This window comes from Ambystoma mexicanum, chromosome 4q (assembly GCF_040938575.1).
Source record: "Ambystoma mexicanum isolate Mex_15411 chromosome 4q, UKY_AmexF1_1, whole genome shotgun sequence".
Taxonomy (NCBI): Eukaryota; Metazoa; Chordata; class Amphibia; order Caudata; family Ambystomatidae; genus Ambystoma; species Ambystoma mexicanum.
Genome location: NC_090928.1, coordinates 1,284,050,062 through 1,284,076,405, shown reverse-complemented (window position 1 = coordinate 1,284,076,405; position 26,344 = coordinate 1,284,050,062).

Sequence of the window (26,344 nt, the reverse complement as noted above, 5' to 3'; positions counted from 1 at the left end):
ATTAGACGAGAGGACCTTTCTGCCTCTGCAGGTCAGAGGGTCATTGCTCTAATGTGAAATAGCTGCTTCAGTGCGAGCGGGCTAGTTCCCATTAGACGAAGGGACCTTTCTGCCTCTGCAGGTCGGAGGGCCGTTTCTCTAATGGGAAATAGCTGCTTCAGTTTAAGCGGGCTAGTTCCCATTAGACGAGAGGACCTTTCTGCATCTGCAGGTCGGAGGGCCGTTTCTCTAATGGGAAATAGCTGCTTCAGTTTGAGCGGGCTAGTTCCCATTAGACGAGAGGACCTTTCTGCCTCTGCAGGTCGGAGGGCCGTTTCTCTAATGGGAAATAGCTGCTTCAGTTTGAGCGGGCTAGTTCCCATTAGACTAGAGGACCTTTCTGCCTCTGCATGTCGGAGGGCTGTTTCTCTAATGGGAAATAGCTGCTTCAGTGTGAGTGGAGAGTTCCCATTAGGCGAGAGGACCTTTCTGCCTCTGCAGGTCGGAGGGCCGTTTCTCTAATGGGAAATAGCTGCTTCAGTGTGAGTGGGCTAGTTCCCATTAGACGAAAGGACATTTCTGCCTCTGCAGGTCGGAGGGCCGTTTCTCTAATGGGAAATAGCTGCTTCAGTGCGAGTGGCCTAGTTCCCATTAGACGAGAGGACCTTTCTGCCTCTGCAGGTCAGAGGGTCATTGCTCTAATGTGAAATGGCTGCTTCAGTGCGAGCGGGCTAGTTCCCATTAGACGAGGGGACCTTTCTGCCTCTGCAGGTCGGAGGGCCGTTTCTCTAATGGGAAATAGCTGCTTCAGTTTAAGCGGGCTAGTTCCCATTAGACGAGAGGACCTTTCTGCATCTGCAGGTCGGAGGGCCGTTTCTCTAATGGGAAATAGCTGCTTCAGTTTGAGCGGGCTAGTTCCCATTAGACGAGAGGACCTTTCTGCCTCTGCAGGTCGGAGGGCCGTTTCTCTAATGGGAAATAGCTGCTTCAGTTTGAGCGGGCTAGTTCCCATTAGACGAAAGGACCGTTCTGCCTCTGCAGGTCAGAGGGCCGTTTCTCTAATGGGAAATAGCTGCTTCAGTGTGAGCGGGCTAGTTCCCATTAGACGAAAGGACCGTTCTGCTTCTGCAGGTCAGAGGGCCGTTTCTCTAATGGGAAATAGCTGCTTCAGTGTGAATGGGCTAGTTCCCATTAGACGAGAGGACCTTTCTGCCTTTCCAGGTCGGAGGGCCGTTTCTCTAATGGGAAATAGCTGCTTCAGTGTTAATGGGCTAGTTCCCATTAGACGAGAGGACCTTTCTGCCTATGCAGGTCGGACGGCCGTTTCTCTAATGGGAAATGGCTGCTTCAGTGTGAGTGGGCTAGTTCCCCTTAGACGAGAGGACCTTTTTGCCTCTGCAGGTCAGAGGGCCGTTTCTCTAATGGGAAATAGCTGCTTCAGTGTGAGTGGGCTAGTTCTCAATAGATGAGAGGACCTTTCTGCCTCTGCAGGTCGGAGGGCTGTTTCTCTAATGGGAAATAGCTGCTTCAGTGTGAGTGGGCTAGTTCCCATTAGACGAGAGGACCTTTCTGTCTCTGCAGGTCGCAGGGCCGTTTCTCTAATGGGAAATAGCTGCTTCAGTGTGAGTGGGCTAGTTCCCATTAGACAAGATTACCTTTCTGCCTCTGCATGGCAGAGGGCCGTTTCTCTAATGGGAAATAGCTGCTTCAGTGTGAGTGGAGATTTCCCATTAGATGAGAGGACCTTTCTGCCTCTGCAGGTCGGAGGGCCGTTTCTCTAATGGGAAATAGCTGCTTCAGTGTGAATGGGCTAGTTCCCATTAGACGAGAGGACCTTTCTGACTCTGCAGGTCAGAGGGCCGTTTCTCTAATGGGAAATAGCTGCTTCAGTGTGAGTGGGCTAGTTCCCATTAGACGAGAGGACCTTTCTGCCTCTGCAGGTCAGAGGGCCGATCTCTAATGGGAAATAGCTGCTTCAGTGTGAATGGGCTAGTTCCCATTAGACGAGAGGACCTTTCTGCCTCTGCAGGTCAGAGGGCCGTTTCTCTAATGGGAAATAGCTGCTTCAGTGTGAGTGGGCTAGTTCCCATTAGACGAAAGGACCGTTCTGCCTCTGCAGGTCAGAGGGCGGTTTCTCTAATGGGAAATAGCTGCTTCAGTGTGAGTGGGCTAGTTCCCATTAGACGAGAGGACCTTTCTGCCTCTGCAGGTCGGAGGGTCGTTTCTCTAATGTGAAATAGCTGCTTCAGTGCGAGCGGGCTAGTTCCCATTAGACGAGGGGACCTTTCTGCCTCTGCAGGTCGGAGGGCCGTTTCTCTAATGGGAAATAGCTGCTTCAGTTTGAGCGGGCTAGTTCCCATTAGACGAGAGGACCTTTCTGCATCTGCAGGTCGGAGGGCCGCTTCTCTAATGGGAAATAGCTGCTTCAGTTTAAGCGGGCTAGTTCCCATTAGACGAGAGGACCTTTCTGCATCCGCAGGTCGGAGGGCCGTTTCTCTATTGGGAAATAGCTGCTTCAGTTTGAGCAGGCTAGTTCCCATTAGACGAGAGGACCTTTCTGCATCTGCAGGTCGGAGGGCCGCTTCTCTAATGGGAAATAGCTGCTTCAGTTTAAGCGGGCTAGTTCCCATTAGACGAGAGGACCTTTCTGCATCCGCAGGTCGGAGGGCCGTTTCTCTATTGGGAAATAGCTGCTTCAGTTTGAGCAGGCTAGTTCCCATTAGACGAGAGGACCTTTCTGCCTCTGCAGGTCAGAGGGCCGTTTCTCTAATGGGAAATAGCTGCTTCAGTGTGAGCGGGCTAGTTCCCATTAGACGAAAGGCCCGTACTGCTTCTGTAGGTCAGAGGGCCGTTTCTCTAATGGGAAATAGCTGCTTCAGTGTGAATGGGCTAGTTCTCATTAGACGAGAGGACCTTTCTGCCTTTCCAGGTCGGAGGGCCGTTTCTCTAATGGGAAATAACTGCTTCAGTGTTAGTGGGCTACTTCCCAGTAGACAAGAGAACCTTTCTGCCTCTGCAGGTCAGAGGGCCGTTTCTCTAATGGGAAATAGCTGCTTCAGTGTGAATGGGCTAGTTCTCATTAGACGAGAGGACCTTTCTGCCTTTCCAGGTCAGAGGGCCGTTTCTCTAATGGGAAATAGCTGCTTCAGTGTGAATGGGCTAGTTCCCATTAGACAAGAGAACCTTTCTGCATCTGCAGGTCGGAGGGCTGTTTCTCTAATGGGAAATAGCTGCTTCAGTGTGAGTGGGCTAGTTCCCATTAGACGAGAGGACCTTTCTGCCTCTGCAGGTCGGAGGGCCGTTTCTCTAATGGGAAATAGGTGCTTCAGTTTGAGTTGGCTAGTTCCCATTATACGAGAGGACCTTTCTGCCTCTGCAGGTCGGAGGGCCGTTTCTCTAATGGGAAATAGCTGCTTCAGTTTGAGCGGGCTAGTTCCCATTAGACTAGAGGACCTTTCTGCATCTGCAGGTCGGAGGGCTGTTTCTCTAATGGGAAATAGCTGCTTCAGTTTGAGCGGGCTAGTTCCCATTATACGAGAGGACCTTACTGCATCTGCAGGTCGGAGGGCCGTTTCTCTAATGGGAAATAGCTGCTTCAGTTTGAGTTGGCTAGTTCCCATTATACGAGAGGACCTTTCTGCCTCTGCAGGTCGGAGGGCCGTTTCTCTAATGGGAAATAGCTGCTTCAGTTTGAGCGGGCTAGTTCCCATTAGATGAGAGGACCTTTCTGCCTCTGCAGGTCGGGGGCCCGTTTCTCTAATGGGAAATAGCTGCTTCAGTGTGAATGGGCTAGTTCCCATTAGACGAGAGGACCTTTCTGCCTTTCCAGGTCGGAGGGCCGTTTCTCTAATGGGAAACAGCTGCTTCTGTTTGAATGGGCTAGTTCCCATTAGACGAGAGGACTTTTCTGCCTCTGCAGGTCAGACGGCCGTTTCTCTAATGGGAAATGGCTGCTTCAGTGTGAGTGGGCTAGTTCCCCTTAGACGAGAGGACCTTTCTGCCTCTGCAGGTCAGAGGGCCGTTTCTCTAATGGGAAATAGCTGCTTCAGTGTGAGTGGGCTAGTTCCCATTAGACGAGAGGACCTTTCTGCCTCTGCAGGTCGGTGTGCTGTTTCTCTAATGGGAAATAGCTGCTTCAGTGTGAGTGGGCTAGTTCCCATTAGACGAAAGGACCTTTTTGCCTCTGCAGGTCAGAGGGCCGTTTCTCTAATGGAAAATAGCTGCTTCAGTGTGAGTGGGCTAGTTCCCATTAGACTAGAGGACCTTTCTGCCTCTGCATGTCGGAGGGCTGTTTCTCTAATGGGAAATAGCTGCTTCAGTGTGAGTGGAGAGTTCCCATTAGGCGAGAGGACCTTTCTGCCTTTGCAGGTCGGAGGGCCGTTTCTCTAATGGGAAATAGCTGCTTCAGTGTGAGTGGGCTAGTTCCCATTAGACGAGAGGACCTTTCTGCCTCTGCAGGTCAGAGGGTCATTGCTCTAATGTGAAATAGCTGCTTCAGTGCGAGCGGGCTAGTTCCCATTAGACGAGGGGACCTTTCTGCCTCTGCAGGTCGGAGGGCCGTTTCTCTAATGGGAAATAGCTGCTTCAGTTTAAGCGGGCTAGTTCCCATTAGACGAGAGGACCTTTCTGCATCTGCAGGTCGGAGGGCCGTTTCTCTAATGGGAAATACCTGCTTCAGTTTGAGCGGGCTAGTTCCCATTAGACGAGAGGACCTTTCTGCCTTTCCAGGTCGGAGGGCCGTTTCTCTAATGGGAAATAGCTGCTTCAGTGTTAGTGGGCTACTTCCCAGTAGACAAGAGAACCTTTCTGCCTCTGCAGGTCGGAGGGCCGTTTCTCTAATGGGAAATAGCTGTTTCAGTGTGAATGGGCTAGTTCCCATTAGACGAGAGGACCTTTCTGCCTCTGCAGGTCATACAGCCTTTTCTCTAATGGGAAATAACTGCTTCAGTGTGAGTGGGCTAGTTCCCATTAGATGAGTGGACCTTTCTGCCTCTGCAGGTCGGAGGGCCATTTCTCTAATGGGAAATATCTGCTTCAGTGTGAATGGGCTAGTTCCCATTAGGCGAGAGGACCTTTCTGTCTCTGCAGGTCAGAGGGCCGTTTCTCTAATGGGAAATAGCTGCTTCAGTGTGAATGGGCTAGTTCCCATTAGACGAGAGGACCTTTCTGCCTTTCCAGGTCGGAGGGCCCTTTCTCTAATGGGAAATAGCTGCTTCAGTGTGAGTGGGCTAGTTCCAATGAGACAAGAGGATCTTTCTGCCTCTGCAGGTCAGAGGGCCGTTTCTCTAATCTGAAATAGCTGCTTCAGTGTGAGTGGGCTAGTTCCCATTAGACAAGAGGACCTTTCTGCCTCTGCAGGTCAGAGGGCCGTTTCTCTAATGGGAAATAGCTTCTTCAGTGTGAATGGGCTAGTTCCCATTAGACGAGAGGACCTTTCTGCCTCTGCAGGTCGGAGGGCCGTTTCTCTAATGGGAAATAGCTGCTTCAGTTTGAGCGGGCTAGTTCCCATTAGACGAAAGGACCGTTCTGCCTCTGCAGGTCAGAGGGCCGTTTCTCTAATGGGAAATAGCTGCTTCAGTGTGAGCGGGCTAGTTCCCATTAGACGAAAGGACCGTTCTGCTTCTGCAGGTCAGAGGGCCGTTTCTCTAATGGGAAATAGCTGCTTCAGTGTGAATGGGCTAGTTCCCATTAGACGAGAGGACCTTTCTGCCTTTCCAGGTCGGAGGGCCGTTTCTCTAATGGGAAATAGCTGCTTCAGTGTTAGTGGGCTACTTCCCAGTAGACAAGAGAACCTTTCTGCCTCTGCAGGTCAGAGGGCCGTTTCTCTAATGGGAAATAGCTGCTTCAGTGAGAGTGGGCTAGTTCCCATTAGACGAGAGGACCTTTCTGCCTCTGCAGGTCAGAGGGCCGTTTCTCTAATGGGAAATAGCTGCTTCAGTGTGAATGGGCTAGTTCCCATTAGACGAGAGGACTTTTCTGCCTCTGCAGGTCAGAGGGCCGTTTCTCTTATGGGAAATAGCTGCTTCAGTGTGAGTGGGCTAGTTCCCATTAGACGAGAGGACCTTTCTGCCTCTGCAGGTCAGAGGGCCGTTTCTCTAATGGGAAATAGCTGCTTCAGTGTGAGTGGGCTAGTTCCCATTAGACAAAAGGACCTTTCTGCCTCTGCAGGTCGGAGGGCCGTTTCTCTAATGGGAAATAGCTGCTTCAGTTTGAGCGGGCTAGTTCCCATTAGACTAGAGGACCTTTCTGCATCTGCAGGTCGGTGGGCTGTTTCTCTAATGGGAAACAGCTGCTTCAGTTTGAGCGGGCTAGTTCCCATTATACGAGAGGACCTTTCTGCCTCTGCAGGTCGGAGGGCCGTTTCTCTAATGGGAAATAGCTGCTTCAGTTTGAGCGGACTAGTTCCCATTAGATGAGAGGACCTTTCTGCCTCTGCAGGTCGGGGGCCCGTTTCTCTAATGGGAAATAGCTGCTTCAGTGTGAATGGGCTAGTTCCCATTAGACGAGAGGACCTTTCTGCCTTTCCAGGTCGGAGGGCCGTTTCTCTAATGGGAAACAGCTGCTTCTGTTTGAATGGGCTAGTTCCCATTAGACAAGAGGACTTTTCTGCCTCTGCAGGTCAGACGGCCGTTTCTCTAATAGGAAATGGCGGCTTCAGTGTGAGTGGGCTAGTTCCCCTTAGACGAGAGGACCTTTCTGCCTCTGCAGGTCAGAGGGCCGTTTCTCTAATGGGAAATAGCTGCTTCAGTGTGAGTGGGCTAGTTCCCATTAAACGAGAGGACCTTTCTGCCTCTGCAGGTAGGTGGGTTGTTTCTCTAATGGGAAATAGCTGCTTCAGTGTGAGTGGGCTAGTTCCCATTAGACGAAAGGACCTTTTTGCCTCTGCAGGTCAGAGGACCGTTTCTCTAATGGAAAATAGCTGCTTCAGTGTGAGTGGGCTAGTTCCCATTAGACTAGAGGACCTTTCTGCCTCTGCATGTCGGAGGGCTGTTTCTCTAATGGGAAATAGCTGCTTCAGTGTGAGTGGAGAGTTCCCATTAGGCGAGAGGACTTTTCTGCCTCTGCAGGTCGGAGGGCCGTTTCTCTAATGGGAAATAGCTGCTTCAGTGTGAGTGGGCTAGTTCCCATTAGACGAAAGGACATTTCTGCCTCTGCAGGTCGGAGGGCCGTTTCCCTAATGGGAAATAGCTGCTTCAGTGCGAGTGGCCTAGTTCCCATTAGACGAGAGGACCTTTCTGCCTCTGCAGGTCAGAGGGTCATTGCTCTAATGTGAAATAGCTGCTTCAGTGCGAGCGGGCTAGTTCCCATTAGACGAAGGGACCTTTCTGCCTCTGCAGGTCGGAGGGCCGTTTCTCTAATGGGAAATAGCTGCTTCAGTTTAAGCGGGCTAGTTCCCATTAGACGAGAGGACCTTTCTGCATCTGCAGGTCGGAGGGCCGTTTCTCTAATGGGAAATAGCTGCTTCAGTTTGAGCGGGCTAGTTCCCATTAGACGAGAGGACCTTTCTGCCTCTGCAGGTCGGAGGGCCGTTTCTCTAATGGGAAATAGCTGCTTCAGTTTGAGCGGGCTAGTTCCCATTAGACTAGAGGACCTTTCTGCCTCTGCATGTCGGAGGGCTGTTTCTCTAATGGGAAATAGCTGCTTCAGTGTGAGTGGAGAGTTCCCATTAGGCGAGAGGACCTTTCTGCCTCTGCAGGTCGGAGGGCCGTTTCTCTAATGGGAAATAGCTGCTTCAGTGTGAGTGGGCTAGTTCCCATTAGACGAAAGGACATTTCTGCCTCTGCAGGTCGGAGGGCCGTTTCTCTAATGGGAAATAGCTGCTTCAGTGCGAGTGGCCTAGTTCCCATTAGACGAGAGGACCTTTCTGCCTCTGCAGGTCAGAGGGTCATTGCTCTAATGTGAAATGGCTGCTTCAGTGCGAGCGGGCTAGTTCCCATTAGACGAGGGGACCTTTCTGCCTCTGCAGGTCGGAGGGCCGTTTCTCTAATGGGAAATAGCTGCTTCAGTTTAAGCGGGCTAGTTCCCATTAGACGAGAGGACCTTTCTGCATCTGCAGGTCGGAGGGCCGTTTCTCTAATGGGAAATAGCTGCTTCAGTTTGAGCGGGCTAGTTCCCATTAGACGAGAGGACCTTTCTGCCTCTGCAGGTCGGAGGGCCGTTTCTCTAATGGGAAATAGCTGCTTCAGTTTGAGCGGGCTAGTTCCCATTAGACGAAAGGACCGTTCTGCCTCTGCAGGTCAGAGGGCCGTTTCTCTAATGGGAAATAGCTGCTTCAGTGTGAGCGGGCTAGTTCCCATTAGACGAAAGGACCGTTCTGCTTCTGCAGGTCAGAGGGCCGTTTCTCTAATGGGAAATAGCTGCTTCAGTGTGAATGGGCTAGTTCCCATTAGACGAGAGGACCTTTCTGCCTTTCCAGGTCGGAGGGCCGTTTCTCTAATGGGAAATAGCTGCTTCAGTGTTAATGGGCTAGTTCCCATTAGACGAGAGGACCTTTCTGCCTATGCAGGTCGGACGGCCGTTTCTCTAATGGGAAATGGCTGCTTCAGTGTGAGTGGGCTAGTTCCCCTTAGACGAGAGGACCTTTTTGCCTCTGCAGGTCAGAGGGCCGTTTCTCTAATGGGAAATAGCTGCTTCAGTGTGAGTGGGCTAGTTCTCAATAGATGAGAGGACCTTTCTGCCTCTGCAGGTCGGAGGGCTGTTTCTCTAATGGGAAATAGCTGCTTCAGTGTGAGTGGGCTAGTTCCCATTAGACGAGAGGACCTTTCTGTCTCTGCAGGTCGCAGGGCCGTTTCTCTAATGGGAAATAGCTGCTTCAGTGTGAGTGGGCTAGTTCCCATTAGACAAGATTACCTTTCTGCCTCTGCATGGCAGAGGGCCGTTTCTCTAATGGGAAATAGCTGCTTCAGTGTGAGTGGAGATTTCCCATTAGATGAGAGGACCTTTCTGCCTCTGCAGGTCGGAGGGCCGTTTCTCTAATGGGAAATAGCTGCTTCAGTGTGAATGGGCTAGTTCCCATTAGACGAGAGGACCTTTCTGACTCTGCAGGTCAGAGGGCCGTTTCTCTAATGGGAAATAGCTGCTTCAGTGTGAGTGGGCTAGTTCCCATTAGACGAGAGGACCTTTCTGCCTCTGCAGGTCAGAGGGCCGATCTCTAATGGGAAATAGCTGCTTCAGTGTGAATGGGCTAGTTCCCATTAGACGAGAGGACCTTTCTGCCTCTGCAGGTCAGAGGGCCGTTTCTCTAATGGGAAATAGCTGCTTCAGTGTGAGTGGGCTAGTTCCCATTAGACGAAAGGACCGTTCTGCCTCTGCAGGTCAGAGGGCGGTTTCTCTAATGGGAAATAGCTGCTTCAGTGTGAGTGGGCTAGTTCCCATTAGACGAGAGGACCTTTCTGCCTCTGCAGGTCGGAGGGTCGTTTCTCTAATGTGAAATAGCTGCTTCAGTGCGAGCGGGCTAGTTCCCATTAGACGAGGGGACCTTTCTGCCTCTGCAGGTCGGAGGGCCGTTTCTCTAATGGGAAATAGCTGCTTCAGTTTGAGCGGGCTAGTTCCCATTAGACGAGAGGACCTTTCTGCATCTGCAGGTCGGAGGGCCGCTTCTCTAATGGGAAATAGCTGCTTCAGTTTAAGCGGGCTAGTTCCCATTAGACGAGAGGACCTTTCTGCATCCGCAGGTCGGAGGGCCGTTTCTCTATTGGGAAATAGCTGCTTCAGTTTGAGCAGGCTAGTTCCCATTAGACGAGAGGACCTTTCTGCATCTGCAGGTCGGAGGGCCGCTTCTCTAATGGGAAATAGCTGCTTCAGTTTAAGCGGGCTAGTTCCCATTAGACGAGAGGACCTTTCTGCATCCGCAGGTCGGAGGGCCGTTTCTCTATTGGGAAATAGCTGCTTCAGTTTGAGCAGGCTAGTTCCCATTAGACGAGAGGACCTTTCTGCCTCTGCAGGTCAGAGGGCCGTTTCTCTAATGGGAAATAGCTGCTTCAGTGTGAGCGGGCTAGTTCCCATTAGACGAAAGGCCCGTACTGCTTCTGTAGGTCAGAGGGCCGTTTCTCTAATGGGAAATAGCTGCTTCAGTGTGAATGGGCTAGTTCTCATTAGACGAGAGGACCTTTCTGCCTTTCCAGGTCGGAGGGCCGTTTCTCTAATGGGAAATAACTGCTTCAGTGTTAGTGGGCTACTTCCCAGTAGACAAGAGAACCTTTCTGCCTCTGCAGGTCAGAGGGCCGTTTCTCTAATGGGAAATAGCTGCTTCAGTGTGAATGGGCTAGTTCTCATTAGACGAGAGGACCTTTCTGCCTTTCCAGGTCAGAGGGCCGTTTCTCTAATGGGAAATAGCTGCTTCAGTGTGAATGGGCTAGTTCCCATTAGACAAGAGAACCTTTCTGCATCTGCAGGTCGGAGGGCTGTTTCTCTAATGGGAAATAGCTGCTTCAGTGTGAGTGGGCTAGTTCCCATTAGACGAGAGGACCTTTCTGCCTCTGCAGGTCGGAGGGCCGTTTCTCTAATGGGAAATAGGTGCTTCAGTTTGAGTTGGCTAGTTCCCATTATACGAGAGGACCTTTCTGCCTCTGCAGGTCGGAGGGCCGTTTCTCTAATGGGAAATAGCTGCTTCAGTTTGAGCGGGCTAGTTCCCATTAGACTAGAGGACCTTTCTGCATCTGCAGGTCGGAGGGCTGTTTCTCTAATGGGAAATAGCTGCTTCAGTTTGAGCGGGCTAGTTCCCATTATACGAGAGGACCTTACTGCATCTGCAGGTCGGAGGGCCGTTTCTCTAATGGGAAATAGCTGCTTCAGTTTGAGTTGGCTAGTTCCCATTATACGAGAGGACCTTTCTGCCTCTGCAGGTCGGAGGGCCGTTTCTCTAATGGGAAATAGCTGCTTCAGTTTGAGCGGGCTAGTTCCCATTAGATGAGAGGACCTTTCTGCCTCTGCAGGTCGGGGGCCCGTTTCTCTAATGGGAAATAGCTGCTTCAGTGTGAATGGGCTAGTTCCCATTAGACAAGAGGACCTTTCTGCCTTTCCAGGTCGGAGGGCCGTTTCTCTAATGGGAAACAGCTGCTTCTGTTTGAATGGGCTAGTTCCCATTAGACGAGAGGACTTTTCTGCCTCTGCAGGTCAGACGGCCGTTTCTCTAATGGGAAATGGCTGCTTCAGTGTGAGTGGGCTAGTTCCCCTTAGACGAGAGGACCTTTCTGCCTCTGCAGGTCAGAGGGCCGTTTCTCTAATGGGAAATAGCTGCTTCAGTGTGAGTGGGCTAGTTCCCATTAGACGAGAGGACCTTTCTGCCTCTGCAGGTCGGTGTGCTGTTTCTCTAATGGGAAATAGCTGCTTCAGTGTGAGTGGGCTAGTTCCCATTAGACGAAAGGACCTTTTTGCCTCTGCAGGTCAGAGGGCCGTTTCTCTAATGGAAAATAGCTGCTTCAGTGTGAGTGGGCTAGTTCCCATTAGACTAGAGGACCTTTCTGCCTCTGCATGTCGGAGGGCTGTTTCTCTAATGGGAAATAGCTGCTTCAGTGTGAGTGGAGAGTTCCCATTAGGCGAGAGGACCTTTCTGCCTTTGCAGGTCGGAGGGCCGTTTCTCTAATGGGAAATAGCTGCTTCAGTGTGAGTGGGCTAGTTCCCATTAGACGAAAGGACATTTCTGCCTCTGCAGGTCGGACGGCCGTTTCTCTAATGGGAAATAGCTGCTTCAGTGCGAGTGGCCTAGTTCCCATTAGACGAGAGGACCTTTCTGCCTCTGCAGGTCAGAGGGTCATTGCTCTAATGTGAAATAGCTGCTTCAGTGCGAGCGGGCTAGTTCCCATTAGACGAGGGGACCTTTCTGCCTCTGCAGGTCGGAGGGCCGTTTCTCTAATGGGAAATAGCTGCTTCAGTTTAAGCGGGCTAGTTCCCATTAGACGAGAGGACCTTTCTGCATCTGCAGGTCGGAGGGCCGTTTCTCTAATGGGAAATACCTGCTTCAGTTTGAGCGGGCTAGTTCCCATTAGACGAGAGGACCTTTCTGCCTTTCCAGGTCGGAGGGCCGTTTCTCTAATGGGAAATAGCTGCTTCAGTGTTAGTGGGCTACTTCCCAGTAGACAAGAGAACCTTTCTGCCTCTGCAGGTCGGAGGGCCGTTTCTCTAATGGGAAATAGCTGTTTCAGTGTGAATGGGCTAGTTCCCATTAGACGAGAGGACCTTTCTGCCTCTGCAGGTCATACAGCCTTTTCTCTAATGGGAAATAACTGCTTCAGTGTGAGTGGGCTAGTTCCCATTAGATGAGTGGACCTTTCTGCCTCTGCAGGTCGGAGGGCCATTTCTCTAATGGGAAATATCTGCTTCAGTGTGAATGGGCTAGTTCCCATTAGGCGAGAGGACCTTTCTGTCTCTGCAGGTCAGAGGGCCGTTTCTCTAATGGGAAATAGCTGCTTCAGTGTGAATGGGCTAGTTCCCATTAGACGAGAGGACCTTTCTGCCTTTCCAGGTCGGAGGGCCCTTTCTCTAATGGGAAATAGCTGCTTCAGTGTGAGTGGGCTAGTTCCAATGAGACAAGAGGATCTTTCTGCCTCTGCAGGTCAGAGGGCCGTTTCTCTAATCTGAAATAGCTGCTTCAGTGTGAGTGGGCTAGTTCCCATTAGACAAGAGGACCTTTCTGCCTCTGCAGGTCAGAGGGCCGTTTCTCTAATGGGAAATAGCTTCTTCAGTGTGAATGGGCTAGTTCCCATTAGACGAGAGGATCTTTCTGCCTCTGCAGGTCAGATGGCCGTTTCTCTAATGGGAAATAGCTTCTTCAGTGTGAGTGGGCTAGTTCCCATTAGACGAGAGGACCTTTCTGCCTCTGCAGGTAAAGGGCCGTTTCTATAATGGGAAATAGCTGCTTCAGTGTGAGTGGGCTAGTTCCCATTAGACGAGGGGACCTTTTTGCCTATGCAGGTCAGAGGGACGTTGCTCTAATGGGAAATAGCTGCTTCAGTTTGAGCGGGCTAGTTCCCATTAGACAAGAGGACCTTTCTGCATCTGCAGGCCGGAGGACCGTTTCTCTAATTGGAAATAGCTGCTTCAGTTTGAGCTAGCTAGGTCCCATTAGACAAGAGGACCTTTCTGCCTCGGCACGTCGGAGGGCCGTTTCTCTAATGGGAAATAGCTGCTTCAGTGTGAGTGGGCTAGTTCCCATCAGACGAAAGGACCGTTCTGCTTCTGCAGGTCAGAGGGCCGTTTCTCTAATGGGAAAGAGCTGCTTCAGTGTGAGTGGGCTAGTTTCCATTAGACGAAAGGATCGTTCTGCCTCTGCAGGTCGGAGGGCCGTTTCTCTAATGGAAAATAGCTGCTTCAGTGTGAGTGGGCTAGTTCCCATTAGACGAAAGGACCTTTTTGCCGCTGCAGGTCAGAGGGCTGTTTCTCTAATGGGAAATAGCTGCTTCAGTGTGAGTGGGCTAGTTCTCATTAGACGAGAGGACCTTTCTGCCTCTGCAGGTCAGAGGGCCGTTTCTCTAATGGGAAATAGCTGCTTCAGTGTGAGTGGGCTAGTTCCCATTAGACGAGAGGACCTTTCTGCCTCTGCAGGTCGGAGGGCCGTTTCTCTAATGGGATATAGCTGCTTCAGTGTGAATGGGCTATTTCCCATTAGACGAGAGGACCTTTCTGCCTCTGCAGGTCGGAGGGCCGTTTCTCTAATGGGAAATAGCTGCTTCAGTGCGAGTGGGCTAGTTCCCATTAGACGAGAGGACCTTTCTGCCTCTGCAGGTCGGAGGGCCGTTTCTCTAATGGGAAATAGCTGCTTCAGTGTGAGTGGGCTAGTTCCCATTAGACGAGAGGACCTTTCTGCCTCTGCAGGTCAGAGGGCCGATCTTTAATGGGAAATAGCTGCTTCAGTGTGAGCGGGCTAGTTCCCATTAGACGAGGGAACCTTTCTGCCTCTGCAGGTCGGAGGGCCGTTTCTCGAATGGGAAATAGCTGCTTCAATTTGAGCGGGCTAGTTCCCATTAGACGAGAGGACCTTTCTGCTGCTGCGGGTCGGAGGGCCGTTTCTCTAATGGGAAATATCTGCATCAGTGTGAATGGGCTAGTTCCCATTAGACGAGAGGACCTTTCTCCCTCTGCAGGTCAGTGGGAATTTTCTCTAATGGAAAATAGCTGCTTCAGTGTGAATGGGCTAGTTCCCATTAAACGAGAGGACCTTTCTTCCTCTGCAGGTCAGAGGGCCGTTTCTCTAATGGGAATTAGCTGCTTCAGTGTGAATGGGCTAGTTCCCATTAGACGAGAGGACTTTTCTGCCTCTGCAGGTCAGACGGCCGTTTCTCTAATGGGAAATGACTGCTTCAGTGTGAGTGGGCTAGTTCCCCTTAGACGAGAGGACCTTTCCGCCTCTGCAGGTCAGAGGGCCGTTTCTCTAATGGGAAATAGCTGCTTCAGTGTGAGTGGGCTACTTCCCATTAGACGAGAGGACCTTTCCGCCTCTGCAGGTCAGAGGGCCGTTTCTCTAATGGGAAATAGCTGCTTCAGTGTGAATGGGCTAGTTCCCATTAGACGAGAGGACCTTTCTGCCTCTGCAGGTCAGACGGCCGTTTCTCTAATGGGAAATAGCTGCTTCAGTGTGAGTGGGTTAGTTCCCATTAGACGAGAGGACCTTTCTGCCTCTGCAGGTCAGAGGGCCGTTTCTCTAATGGGAAATAGCTGCTTCAGTGTGAGCGGGCTAGTTCCTATCACACGAAAGGACCGTTCTGCTTCTGCAGGTCGGAGGGCCGTTTCTCTAATGGGAAATAGCTGCTTCAGTGTGAGCGGGCTAGTTTCCATTAGACGAAAGGATCGTTCTGCCTCTGCAGGTCGGAGGGCCGTTTCTCTAATGGGAAATAGCTGCTTCAGTGTGAATGGGCTAGTTCCCATTAGACGAGAGGACCTTTCTGCCTTTCCAGGTCGGAGGGCCGTTTCTCTAATGGGAAATAGCTGCTTCAGTGTGAGTGGGATAGTTCCCATTAGACGAGAGGACTTTTCTGCCTCTGCAGGTCAGTGGGCAGTTTCTCTAATGGGAAATAGCTGCTTCAGTTTGAGTGGGCTAGTTCCAATTAGACGAGAGGACCTTCCTGCCTCTGCAGGTCAGAGGGCCGTTTCTCTAATGGGAAATGGCTGCTTCAGTGTGAACGGACGAGTTCCCATTAGACGAGAGGACTTTTCTGCCTCTGCGGGTCAGACGGCCGTTTCTCTAATGGGAAATGACTGCTTCAGTGTGAGTGGGCTAGTTCCCATTAGACGAGAGGACTTTTCTGCCTCTGCAGGTCAGACGGCCGTTTCTCTATTGGGAAATGGCTGCTTCATTGTGAGTGGGCTAGTTCCCCTTAGACGAGAGGACCTTTCTGCCTCTGCAGGTCTGAGGGCCGTTTCTCTAATGGGAAATAGCTGCTTCAGTGTGAGTGGGCTAGTTCCCCTTAGACGAGAGGACCTTTCTGCCTCTGCAGGTCGGAGGGCCGTTTCTCTAATGGGAAATAGCTGCTTCAGTGTGAGTGGGCTAGTTCCCATTAGACGAGAGGACCTTTCTGCCTCTGCAGTTCAGAGGGTCGTGGTCTGAGGGCCGTTTCTCTAATGGGAAATAGCTGCTTCAGTGTGAGTGGGCTAGTTCCCATTAGACGAGAGGACCTTTCTGCCTATGCAGGTCGGACGGCCGTTTCTCTAATGGGAAATGGCTGCTTCAGTGTGAGTGGGCTAGTTCCCCTTATACGAGAGGACCTTACTGCCTTTGCAGGTCGGAGGGCCGTTTCTCTAATGGGAAAAAGCTGCTTCAGTGTGAGTGGGCTAGTTCCCATTAGACGAAAGGACCTTTTTGCCTCTGCAGGTCAGAGGGCCGTTTCTCTAATGGGAAATAGTTGCTTCAGTGTGAGTGGGCTAGTTCTCATAGATGAGAGGACCTTTCTGCCTCTGCAGGTCGGAGGGCCGTTTCTCTAATGGGAAATAGCTGCTTCAGTGTGAATGGGCTACTTCCCATTAGACGAGAGGACCTTTCCGCCTCTGCAGGTCAGAGGGCCGTTTCTCTAATGGGAAATAGCTGCTTCAGTGTGAATGGGCTAGTTCCCATTAGACGAGAGGACCTTTCTGCCTCTGCAGGTCAGACGGCCGTTTCTCTAATGGGAAATAGCTGCTTCAGTGTGAGTGGGTTAGTTCCCATTAGACGAGAGGACCTTTCTGCCTCTGCAGGTCAGAGGGCCGTTTCTCTAATGGGAAATAGCTGCTTCAGTGTGAGCGGGCTAGTTCCTATCAGACGAAAGGACCGTTCTGCTTCTGCAGGTCAGAGGGCCGTTTCTCTAATGGGAAATAGCTGCTTCAGTGTGAGCGGGCTAGTTTCCATTAGACGAAAGGATCGTTCTGCCTCTGCAGGTCGGAGGGCCGTTTCTCTAATGGGAAATAGCTGCTTCAGTGTGAATGAGCTGGTTCCCATTAGACGAGAGGACCTTTCTGCCTTTCCAGGTCGGAGGGCCGTTTCTCTAATGGGAAATAGCTGCTTCAGTGTGAGTGGGATAGTTCCCATTAGACGAGAGGACTTTTCTGCCTCTGCAGGTCAGTGGGCCGTTTCTCTAATGGGAAATAGCTGCTTCAGTTTGAGTGGGCTAGTTCCAATTAGACGAGAGGACCTTCCTGCCTCTGCAGGTCAGAGGGCCGTTTCTCTAATGGGAAATGGCTGCTTCAGTGTGAACGGACGAGTTCCCATTAGACGAGAGGACTTTTCTGCCTCTGCAGGTCAGACGGCCGTTTCTCTAATGGGAAATGACTGCTTCAGTGTGAGTGGGCTAGTTCCCATTAGACGAGAGGACTTTTCTGCCTCTGCAGGTCAGAAGGCCGTTTCTCTATTGGGAAATGGCTGCTTCAGTGTGAGTGGGCTAGTTCCCCTTAGACGAGAGGACCTTTCTGCCTCTGCAGGTCTGAGGGCCGTTTCTCTAATGGGAAATAGCTGCTTCAGTGTGAGTGGGCTAGTTCCCCTTAGACGAGAGGACCTTTCTGCCTCTGCAGGTCGGAGGGCCGTTTCTCTAATGGGAAATAGCTGCTTCAGTGTGAGTGGGCTAGTTCCCATTAGACGAGAGGACCTTTCTGCCTCTGCAGGTCAGAGGGTCGTGGTCTGAGGGCCGTTTCTCTAATGGGAAATAGCTGCTTCAGTGTGAGTGGGCTAGTTCCCATTAGACGAGAGGACCTTTCTGCCTATGCAGGTCGGACGGCCGTTTCTCTAATGGGAAATGGCTGCTTCAGTGTGAGTGGGCTAGTTCCCCTTATACGAGAGGACCTTACTGCCTTTGCAGGTCGGAGGGCCGTTTCTCTAATGGGAAAAAGCTGCTTCAGTGTGAGTGGGCTAGTTCCCATTAGACGAAAGGACCTTTTTGCCTCTGCAGGTCAGAGGGCCGTTTCTCTAATGGGAAATAGTTGCTTCAGTGTGAGTGGGCTAGTTCTCATAGATGAGAGGACCTTTCTGCCTCTGCAGGTCGGAGGGCCGTTTGCTAATGGGAAATAGCTGCTTCAGTGTGAATGGGCTAGTTCCCATTAGACGAGAGGACCTTTCTGCCTCTGCAGGTCAGAGGGCCGTTTCTCTAATGGGAAATAGCTGCTTCAGTGTGAGTGGGCTAGTTCCCATTAGACGAGAGGACCTTTCTGCCTCTGCAGGTCAGAGGGCCGATCTCTAATGGGAAATAGCTGCTTCAGTGTGAGCGGGCTAGTTCCCATTAGACGAGGGGACCTTTCTGCCTCTGCAGGTCGGAGGGCCGTTTCTCGAATGGGAAATAGCTGCTTCAGTTTGAGCGGGCTAGTTCCCATTAGACGAGAGGACCTTTCTGCATCTGCAGGTCGGAGGGCCGTTTCTCTAATGGGAAATAGCTGCTTCAGTGTGAGTGGGCTAGTTCCCATTAGACGAAAGGACCGTTCTGCCTCTGCAGGTCAGAGGGCGGTTTCTCTAATGGGAAATAGCTGCTTCAGTGTGAGTGGGCTAGTTCCCATTAGGCGAGAGGACCTTTCTGCCTCTGCAGGTCGTTGGGCCGTTTCTCTAATGTGAAATAGCTGCTTCAGTGCGAGCGGGCTAGTTCCCATTAGACGAGGGGACCTTTCTGCCTCTGCAGGTCGGAGGGCCATTTCTCTAATGGGAAATAGCTGCTTCAGTTTGAGCGGGCTAGTTCCCATTAGACGAGAGGACCTTTCTGCATCTGCAGGTGGGAGGGCCGTTTCTCTATTGGGAAATAGCTGCTTCAGTTTGAGCGGGCTAGTTCCCATTAGACGAGAGGACCTTTCTGCCTCTGCAGGTCGGAGGGCCGTTTCTCTAATGGGAAATAGCTGCTTCAGTTTGAGCGGGCTAGTTCCCATTAGACGAAAGGACCGTTCTGCCTCTGCAGGTCAGAGGGCCGTTTCTCTAATGGGAAATAGCTGCTTCAGTGTGAGCGGGCTAGTTCCCATTAGACGAAAGGACCGTTCTGCTTCTGCAGGTCAGAGGGCCGTTTCTCTAATGGGAAATAGCTGCTTCAGTGTGAATGGGCTAGTTCCCATTAGACGAGAGGACCTTTCTGCCTTTCCAGGTCGGAGGGCCGTTTCTCTAATGGGAAATAGCTGCTTCAGTGTTAGTGGGCTACTTCCCAGTAGACAAGAGAACCTTTCTGCCTCTGCAGGTCAGAGGGCCGTTTCTCTAATGGGAAATAGCTGCTTCAGTGAGAGTGGGCTAGTTCCCATTAGACGAGAGGACCTTTCTGCCTCTGCAGGTCAGAGGGCCGTTTCTCTAATGGGAAATAGCTGCTTCAGTGTGAATGGGCTAGTTCCCATTAGACGAGAGGACTTTTCTGCCTCTGCAGGTCAGAGGGCCGTTTCTCTTATGGGAAATAGCTGCTTCAGTGTGAGTGGGCTAGTTCCCATTAGACGAGAGGACCTTTCTGCCTCTGCAGGTCGGAGGGCCGTTTCTCTAATGGGAAATAGCTGCTTCAGTGTGAGTGGGCTAGTTCCCATTAGACAAAAGGACCTTTCTGCCTCTGCAGGTCGGAGGGCCGTTTCTCTAATGGGAAATAGCTGCTTCAGTTTGAGCGGGCTAGTTCCCATTAGACTAGAGGACCTTTCTGCATCTGCAGGTCGGTGGGCTGTTTCTCTAATGGGAAACAGCTGCTTCAGTTTGAGCGGGCTAGTTCCCATTATACGAGAGGACCTTTCTGCCTCTGCAGGTCGGAGGGCCGTTTCTCTAATGGGAAATAGCTGCTTCAGTTTGAGCGGACTAGTTCCCATTAGATGAGAGGACCTTTCTGCCTCTGCAGGTCGGGGGCCCGTTTCTCTAATGGGAAATAGCTGCTTCAGTGTGAATGGGCTAGTTCCCATTAGACGAGAGGACCTTTCTGCCTTTCCAGGTCGGAGGGCCGTTTCTCTAATGGGAAACAGCTGCTTCTGTTTGAATGGGCTAGTTCCCATTAGACAAGAGGACTTTTCTGCCTCTGCAGGTCAGACGGCCGTTTCTCTAATAGGAAATGGCGGCTTCAGTGTGAGTGGGCTAGTTCCCCTTAGACGAGAGGACCTTTCTGCCTCTGCAGGTCAGAGGGCCGTTTCTCTAATGGGAAATAGCTGCTTCAGTGTGAGTGGGCTAGTTCCCATTAGACGAGAGGACCTTTCTGCCTCTGCAGGTAGGTGGGTTGTTTCTCTAATGGGAAATAGCTGCTTCAGTGTGAGTGGGCTAGTTCCCATTAGACGAAAGGACCTTTTTGCCTCTGCAGGTCAGAGGACCGTTTCTCTAATGGAAAATAGCTGCTTCAGTGTGAGTGGGCTAGTTCCCATTAGACTAGAGGACCTTTCTGCCTCTGCATGTCGGAGGGCTGTTTCTCTAATGGGAAATAGCTGCTTCAGTGTGAGTGGAGAGTTCCCATTAGGCGAGAGGACTTTTCTGCCTCTGCAGGTCGGAGGGCCGTTTCTCTAATGGGAAATAGCTGCTTCAGTTTGAGCGGGCTAGTTCCCATTAGACGAGAGGACCTTTCTGCCTCTGCAGGTCGGAGGGCCGTTTCTCTAATGGGAAATAGCTGCTTCAGTTTGAGCGGGCTAGTTCCCATCAGACGAAAGGACCGTTCTGCTTCTGCAGGTCAGAGGGCCGTTTCTCTAATGGGAAAGAGCTGCTTCAGTGTGAGTGGGCTAGTTTCCATTAGACGAAAGGATCGTTCTGCCTCTGCAGGTCGGAGGGCCGTTTCTCTAATGGAAAATAGCTGCTTCAGTGTGAGTGGGCTAGTTCCCATTAGACGAAAGGACCTTTTTGCCGCTGCAGGTCAGAGGGCTGTTTCTCTAATGGGAAATAGCTGCTTCAGTGTGAGTGGGCTAGTTCTCATTAGACGAGAGGACCTTTCTGCCTCTGCAGGTCAGAGGGCCGTTTCTCTAATGGGAAATAGCTGCTTCAGTGTGAGTGGGCTAGTTCCCATTAGACGAGAGGACCTTTCTGCCTCTGCAGGTCGGAGGGCCGTTTCTCTAATGGGATATAGCTGCTTCAGTGTGAATGGGCTATTTCCCATTACACGAGAGGACCTTTCTGCCTCTGCAGGTCGGAGGGCCGTTTCTCTAATGGGAAATAGCTGCTTCAGTGCGAGTGGGCTAGTTCCCATTAGACGAGAGGACCTTTCTGCCTCTGCAGGTCGGAGGGCCGTTTCTCTAATGGGAAATAGCTGCTTCAGTGTGAGTGGGCTAGTTCCCATTAGACGAGAGGACCTTTCTGCCTCTGCAGGTCAGAGGGCCGATCTCTAATGGGAAATAGCTGCTTCAGTGTGAGCGGGCTAGTTCCCATTAGACGAGGGAACCTTTCTGCCTCTGCAGGTCGGAGGGCCGTTTCTCGAATGGGAAATAGCTGCTTCAATTTGAGCGGGCTAGTTCCCATTAGACGAGAGGACCTTTCTGCTGCTGCAGGTCGGAGGGCCGTTTCTCTAATGGGAAATATCTGCATCAGTGTGAATGGGCTAGTTCCCATTAGACGAGAGGACCTTTCTCCCTCTGCAGGTCAGTGGGAATTTTCTCTAATGGAAAATAGCTGCTTCAGTGTGAATGGGCTAGTTCCCATTAAACGAGAGGACCTTTCTTCCTCTGCAGGTCAGAGGGCCGTTTCTCTAATGGGAATTAGCTGCTTCAGTGTGAATGGGCTAGTTCCCATTAGACGAGAGGACTTTTCTGCCTCTGCAGGTCAGACGGCCGTTTCTCTAATGGGAAATGACTGCTTCAGTGTGAGTGGGCTAGTTCCCCTTAGACGAGAGGACCTTTCTGCCTCTGCAGGTCAGAGGGCCGTTTCTCTAATGGGAAATAGCTGCTTCAGTGTGAGTGGGCTACTTCCCATTAGACGAGAGGACCTTTCCGCCTCTGCAGGTCAGAGGGCCGTTTCTCTAATGGGAAATAGCTGCTTCAGTGTGAATGGGCTAGTTCCCATTAGACGAGAGGACCTTTCTGCCTCTGCAGGTCAGACGGCCGTTTCTCTAATGGGAAATAGCTGCTTCAGTGTGAGTGGGTTAGTTCCCATTAGACGAGAGGACCTTTCTGCCTCTGCAGGTCAGAGGGCCGTTTCTCTAATGGGAAATAGCTGCTTCAGTGTGAGCGGGCTAGTTCCTATCAGACGAAAGGACCGTTCTGCTTCTGCAGGTCGGAGGGCCGTTTCTCTAATGGGAAATAGCTGCTTCAGTGTGAGCGGGCTAGTTTCCATTAGACGAAAGGATCGTTCTGCCTCTGCAGGTCGGAGGGCCGTTTCTCTAATGGGAAATAGCTGCTTCAGTGTGAATGGGCTAGTTCCCATTAGACGAGAGGACCTTTCTGCCTTTCCAGGTCGGAGGGCCGTTTCTCTAATGGGAAATAGCTGCTTCAGTGTGAGTGGGATAGTTCCCATTAGACGAGAGGACTTTTCTGCCTCTGCAGGTCAGTGGGCAGTTTCTCTAATGGGAAATAGCTGCTTCAGTTTGAGTGGGCTAGTTCCAATTAGACGAGAGGACCTTCCTGCCTCTGCAGGTCAGAGGGCCGTTTCTCTAATGGGAAATGGCTGCTTCAGTGTGAACGGACGAGTTCCCATTAGACGAGAGGACTTTTCTGCCTCTGCGGGTCAGACGGCCGTTTCTCTAATGGGAAATGACTGCTTCAGTGTGAGTGGGCTAGTTCCCATTAGACGAGAGGACTTTTCTGCCTCTGCAGGTCAGACGGCCGTTTCTCTATTGGGAAATGGCTGCTTCATTGTGAGTGGGCTAGTTCCCCTTAGACGAGAGGACCTTTCTGCCTCTGCAGGTCTGAGGGCCGTTTCTCTAATGGGAAATAGCTGCTTCAGTGTGAGTGGGCTAGTTCCCCTTAGACGAGAGGACCTTTCTGCCTCTGCAGGTCGGAGGGCCGTTTCTCTAATGGGAAATAGCTGCTTCAGTGTGAGTGGGCTAGTTCCCATTAGACGAGAGGACCTTTCTGCCTCTGCAGTTCAGAGGGTCGTGGTCTGAGGGCCGTTTCTCTAATGGGAAATAGCTGCTTCAGTGTGAGTGGGCTAGTTCCCATTAGACGAGAGGACCTTTCTGCCTATGCAGGTCGGACGGCCGTTTCTCTAATGGGAAATGGCTGCTTCAGTGTGAGTGGGCTAGTTCCCCTTATACGAGAGGACCTTACTGCCTTTGCAGGTCGGAGGGCCGTTTCTCTAATGGGAAAAAGCTGCTTCAGTGTGAGTGGGCTAGTTCCCATTAGACGAAAGGACCTTTTTGCCTCTGCAGGTCAGAGGGCCGTTTCTCTAATGGGAAATAGTTGCTTCAGTGTGAGTGGGCTAGTTCTCATAGATGAGAGGACCTTTCTGCCTCTGCAGGTCCGAGGGCCGTTTCTCTAATGGGAAATAGCTGCTTCAGTGTGAATGGGCTACTTCCCATTAGACGAGAGGACCTTTCCGCCTCTGCAGGTCAGAGGGCCGTTTCTCTAATGGGAAATAGCTGCTTCAGTGTGAATGGGCTAGTTCCCATTAGACGAGAGGACCTTTCTGCCTCTGCAGGTCAGACGGCCGTTTCTCTAATGGGAAATAGCTGCTTCAGTGTGAGTGGGTTAGTTCCCATTAGACGAGAGGACCTTTCTGCCTCTGCAGGTCAGAGGGCCGTTTCTCTAATGGGAAATAGCTGCTTCAGTGTGAGCGGGCTAGTTCCTATCAGACGAAAGGACCGTTCTGCTTCTGCAGGTCAGAGGGCCGTTTCTCTAATGGGAAATAGCTGCTTCAGTGTGAGCGGGCTAGTTTCCATTAGACGAAAGGATCGTTCTGCCTCTGCAGGTCGGAGGGCCGTTTCTCTAATGGGAAATAGCTGCTTCAGTGTGAATGGGCTGGTTCCCATTAGACGAGAGGACCTTTCTGCCTTTCCAGGTCGGAGGGCCGTTTCTCTAATGGGAAATAGCTGCTTCAGTGTGAGTGGGATAGTTCCCATTAGACGAGAGGACTTTTCTGCCTCTGCAGGTCAGTGGGCCGTTTCTCTAATGGGAAATAGCTGCTTCAGTTTGAGTGGGCTAGTTCCAATTAGACGAGAGGACCTTCCTGCCTCTGCAGGTCAGAGGGCCGTTTCTCTAATGGGAAATGGCTGCTTCAGTGTGAACGGACGAGTTCCCATTAGACGAGAGGACTTTTCTGCCTCTGCAGGTCAGACGGCCGTTTCTCTAATGGGAAATGACTGCTTCAGTGTGAGTGGGCTAGTTCCCATTAGACGAGAGGACTTTTCTGCCTCTGCAGGTCAGAAGGCCGTTTCTCTATTGGGAAATGGCTGCTTCAGTGTGAGTGGGCTAGTTCCCCTTAGACGAGAGGACCTTTCTGCCTCTGCAGGTCTGAGGGCCGTTTCTCTAATGGGAAATAGCTGCTTCAGTGTGAGTGGGCTAGTTCCCCTTAGACGAGAGGACCTTTCTGCCTCTGCAGGTCGGAGGGCCGTTTCTCTAATGGGAAATAGCTGCTTCAGTGTGAGTGGGCTAGTTCCCATTAGACGAGAGGACCTTTCTGCCTCTGCAGGTCAGAGGGTCGTGGTCTGAGGGCCGTTTCTCTAATGGGAAATAGCTGCTTCAGTGTGAGTGGGCTAGTTCCCATTAGACGAGAGGACCTTTCTGCCTATGCAGGTCGGACGGCCGTTTCTCTAATGGGAAATGGCTGCTTCAGTGTGAGTGGGCTAGTTCCCCTTATACGAGAGGACCTTACTGCCTTTGCAGGTCGGAGGGCCGTTTCTCTAATGGGAAAAAGCTGCTTCAGTGTGAGTGGGCTAGTTCCCATTAGACGAAAGGACCTTTTTGCCTCTGCAGGTCAGAGGGCCGTTTCTCTAATGGGAAATAGTTGCTTCAGTGTGAGTGGGCTAGTTCTCATAGATGAGAGGACCTTTCTGCCTCTGCAGGTCGGAGGGCCGTTTGCTAATGGGAAATAGCTGCTTCAGTGTGAATGGGCTAGTTCCCATTAGACGAGAGGACCTTTCTGCCTCTGCAGGTCAGAGGGCCGTTTCTCTAATGGGAAATAGCTGCTTCAGTGTGAGTGGGCTAGTTCCCATTAGACGAGAGGACCTTTCTGCCTCTGCAGGTCAGAGGGCCGATCTCTAATGGGAAATAGCTGCTTCAGTGTGAGCAGGCTAGTTCCCATTAGACGAGGGGACCTTTCTGCCTCTGCAGGTCGGAGGGCCGTTTCTCGAATGGGAAATAGCTGCTTCAGTTTGAGCGGGCTAGTTCCCATTAGACGAGAGGACCTTTCTGCATCTGCAGGTCGGAGGGCCGTTTCTCTAATGGGAAATAGCTGCTTCAGTGTGAGTGGGCTAGTTCCCATTAGACGAAAGGACCGTTCTGCCTCTGCAGGTCAGAGGGCGGTTTCTCTAATGGGAAATAGCTGCTTCAGTGTGAGTGGGCTAGTTCCCATTAGGCGAGAGGACCTTTCTGCCTCTGCAGGTCGTTGGGCCGTTTCTCTAATGTGAAATAGCTGCTTCAGTGCGAGCGGGCTAGTTCCCATTAGACGAGGGGACCTTTCTGCCTCTGCAGGTCGGAGGGCCATTTCTCTAATGGGAAATAGCTGCTTCAGTTTGAGCGGGCTAGTTCCCATTAGACGAGAGGACCTTTCTGCATCTGCAGGTGGGAGGGCCGTTTCTCTATTGGGAAATAGCTGCTTCAGTTTGAGCGGGCTAGTTCCCATTAGACGAGAGGACCTTTCTGCCTCTGCAGGTCGGAGGGCCGTTTCTCTAATGGGAAATAGCTGCTTCAGTTTGAGCGGGCTAGTTCCCATTAGACGAAAGGACCGTTCTGCCTCTGCAGGTCAGAGGGCCGTTTCTCTAATGGGAAATAGCTGCTTCAGTGTGAGCGGGCTAGTTCCCATTAGACGAAAGGACCGTTCTGCTTCTGCAGGTCAGAGGGCCGTTTCTCTAATGGGAAATAGCTGCTTCAGTGTGAATGGGCTAGTTCCCATTAGACGAGAGGACCTTTCTGCCTTTCCAGGTCGGAGGGCCGTTTCTCTAATGGGAAATAGCTGCTTCAGTGTTAGTGGGCTACTTCCCAGTAGACAAGAGAACCTTTCTGCCTCTGCAGGTCAGAGGGCCGTTTCTCTAATGGGAAATAGCTGCTTCAGTGAGAGTGGGCTAGTTCCCATTAGACGAGAGGACCTTTCTGCCTCTGCAGGTCAGAGGGCCGTTTCTCTAATGGGAAATAGCTGCTTCAGTGTGAATGGGCTAGTTCCCATTAGACGAGAGGACTTTTCTGCCTCTGCAGGTCAGAGGGCCGTTTCTCTTATGGGAAATAGCTGCTTCAGTGTGAGTGGGCTAGTTCCCATTAGACGAGAGGACCTTTCTGCCTCTGCAGGTCGGAGGGCCGTTTCTCTAATGGGAAATAGCTGCTTCAGTGTGAGTGGGCTAGTTCCCATTAGACAAAAGGACCTTTCTGCCTCTGCAGGTCGGAGGGCCGTTTCTCTAATGGGAAATAGCTGCTTCAGTTTGAGCGGGCTAGTTCCCATTAGACTAGAGGACCTTTCTGCATCTGCAGGTCGGTGGGCTGTTTCTCTAATGGGAAACAGCTGCTTCAGTTTGAGCGGGCTAGTTCCCATTATACGAGAGGACCTTTCTGCCTCTGCAGGTCGGAGGGCCGTTTCTCTAATGGGAAATAGCTGCTTCAGTTTGAGCGGACTAGTTCCCATTAGATGAGAGGACCTTTCTGCCTCTGCAGGTCGGGGGCCCGTTTCTCTAATGGGAAATAGCTGCTTCAGTGTGAATGGGCTAGTTCCCATTAGACGAGAGGACCTTTCTGCCTTTCCAGGTCGGAGGGCCGTTTCTCTAATGGGAAACAGCTGCTTCTGTTTGAATGGGCTAGTTCCCATTAGACAAGAGGACTTTTCTGCCTCTGCAGGTCAGACGGCCGTTTCTCTAATAGGAAATGGCGGCTTCAGTGTGAGTGGGCTAGTTCCCCTTAGACGAGAGGACCTTTCTGCCTCTGC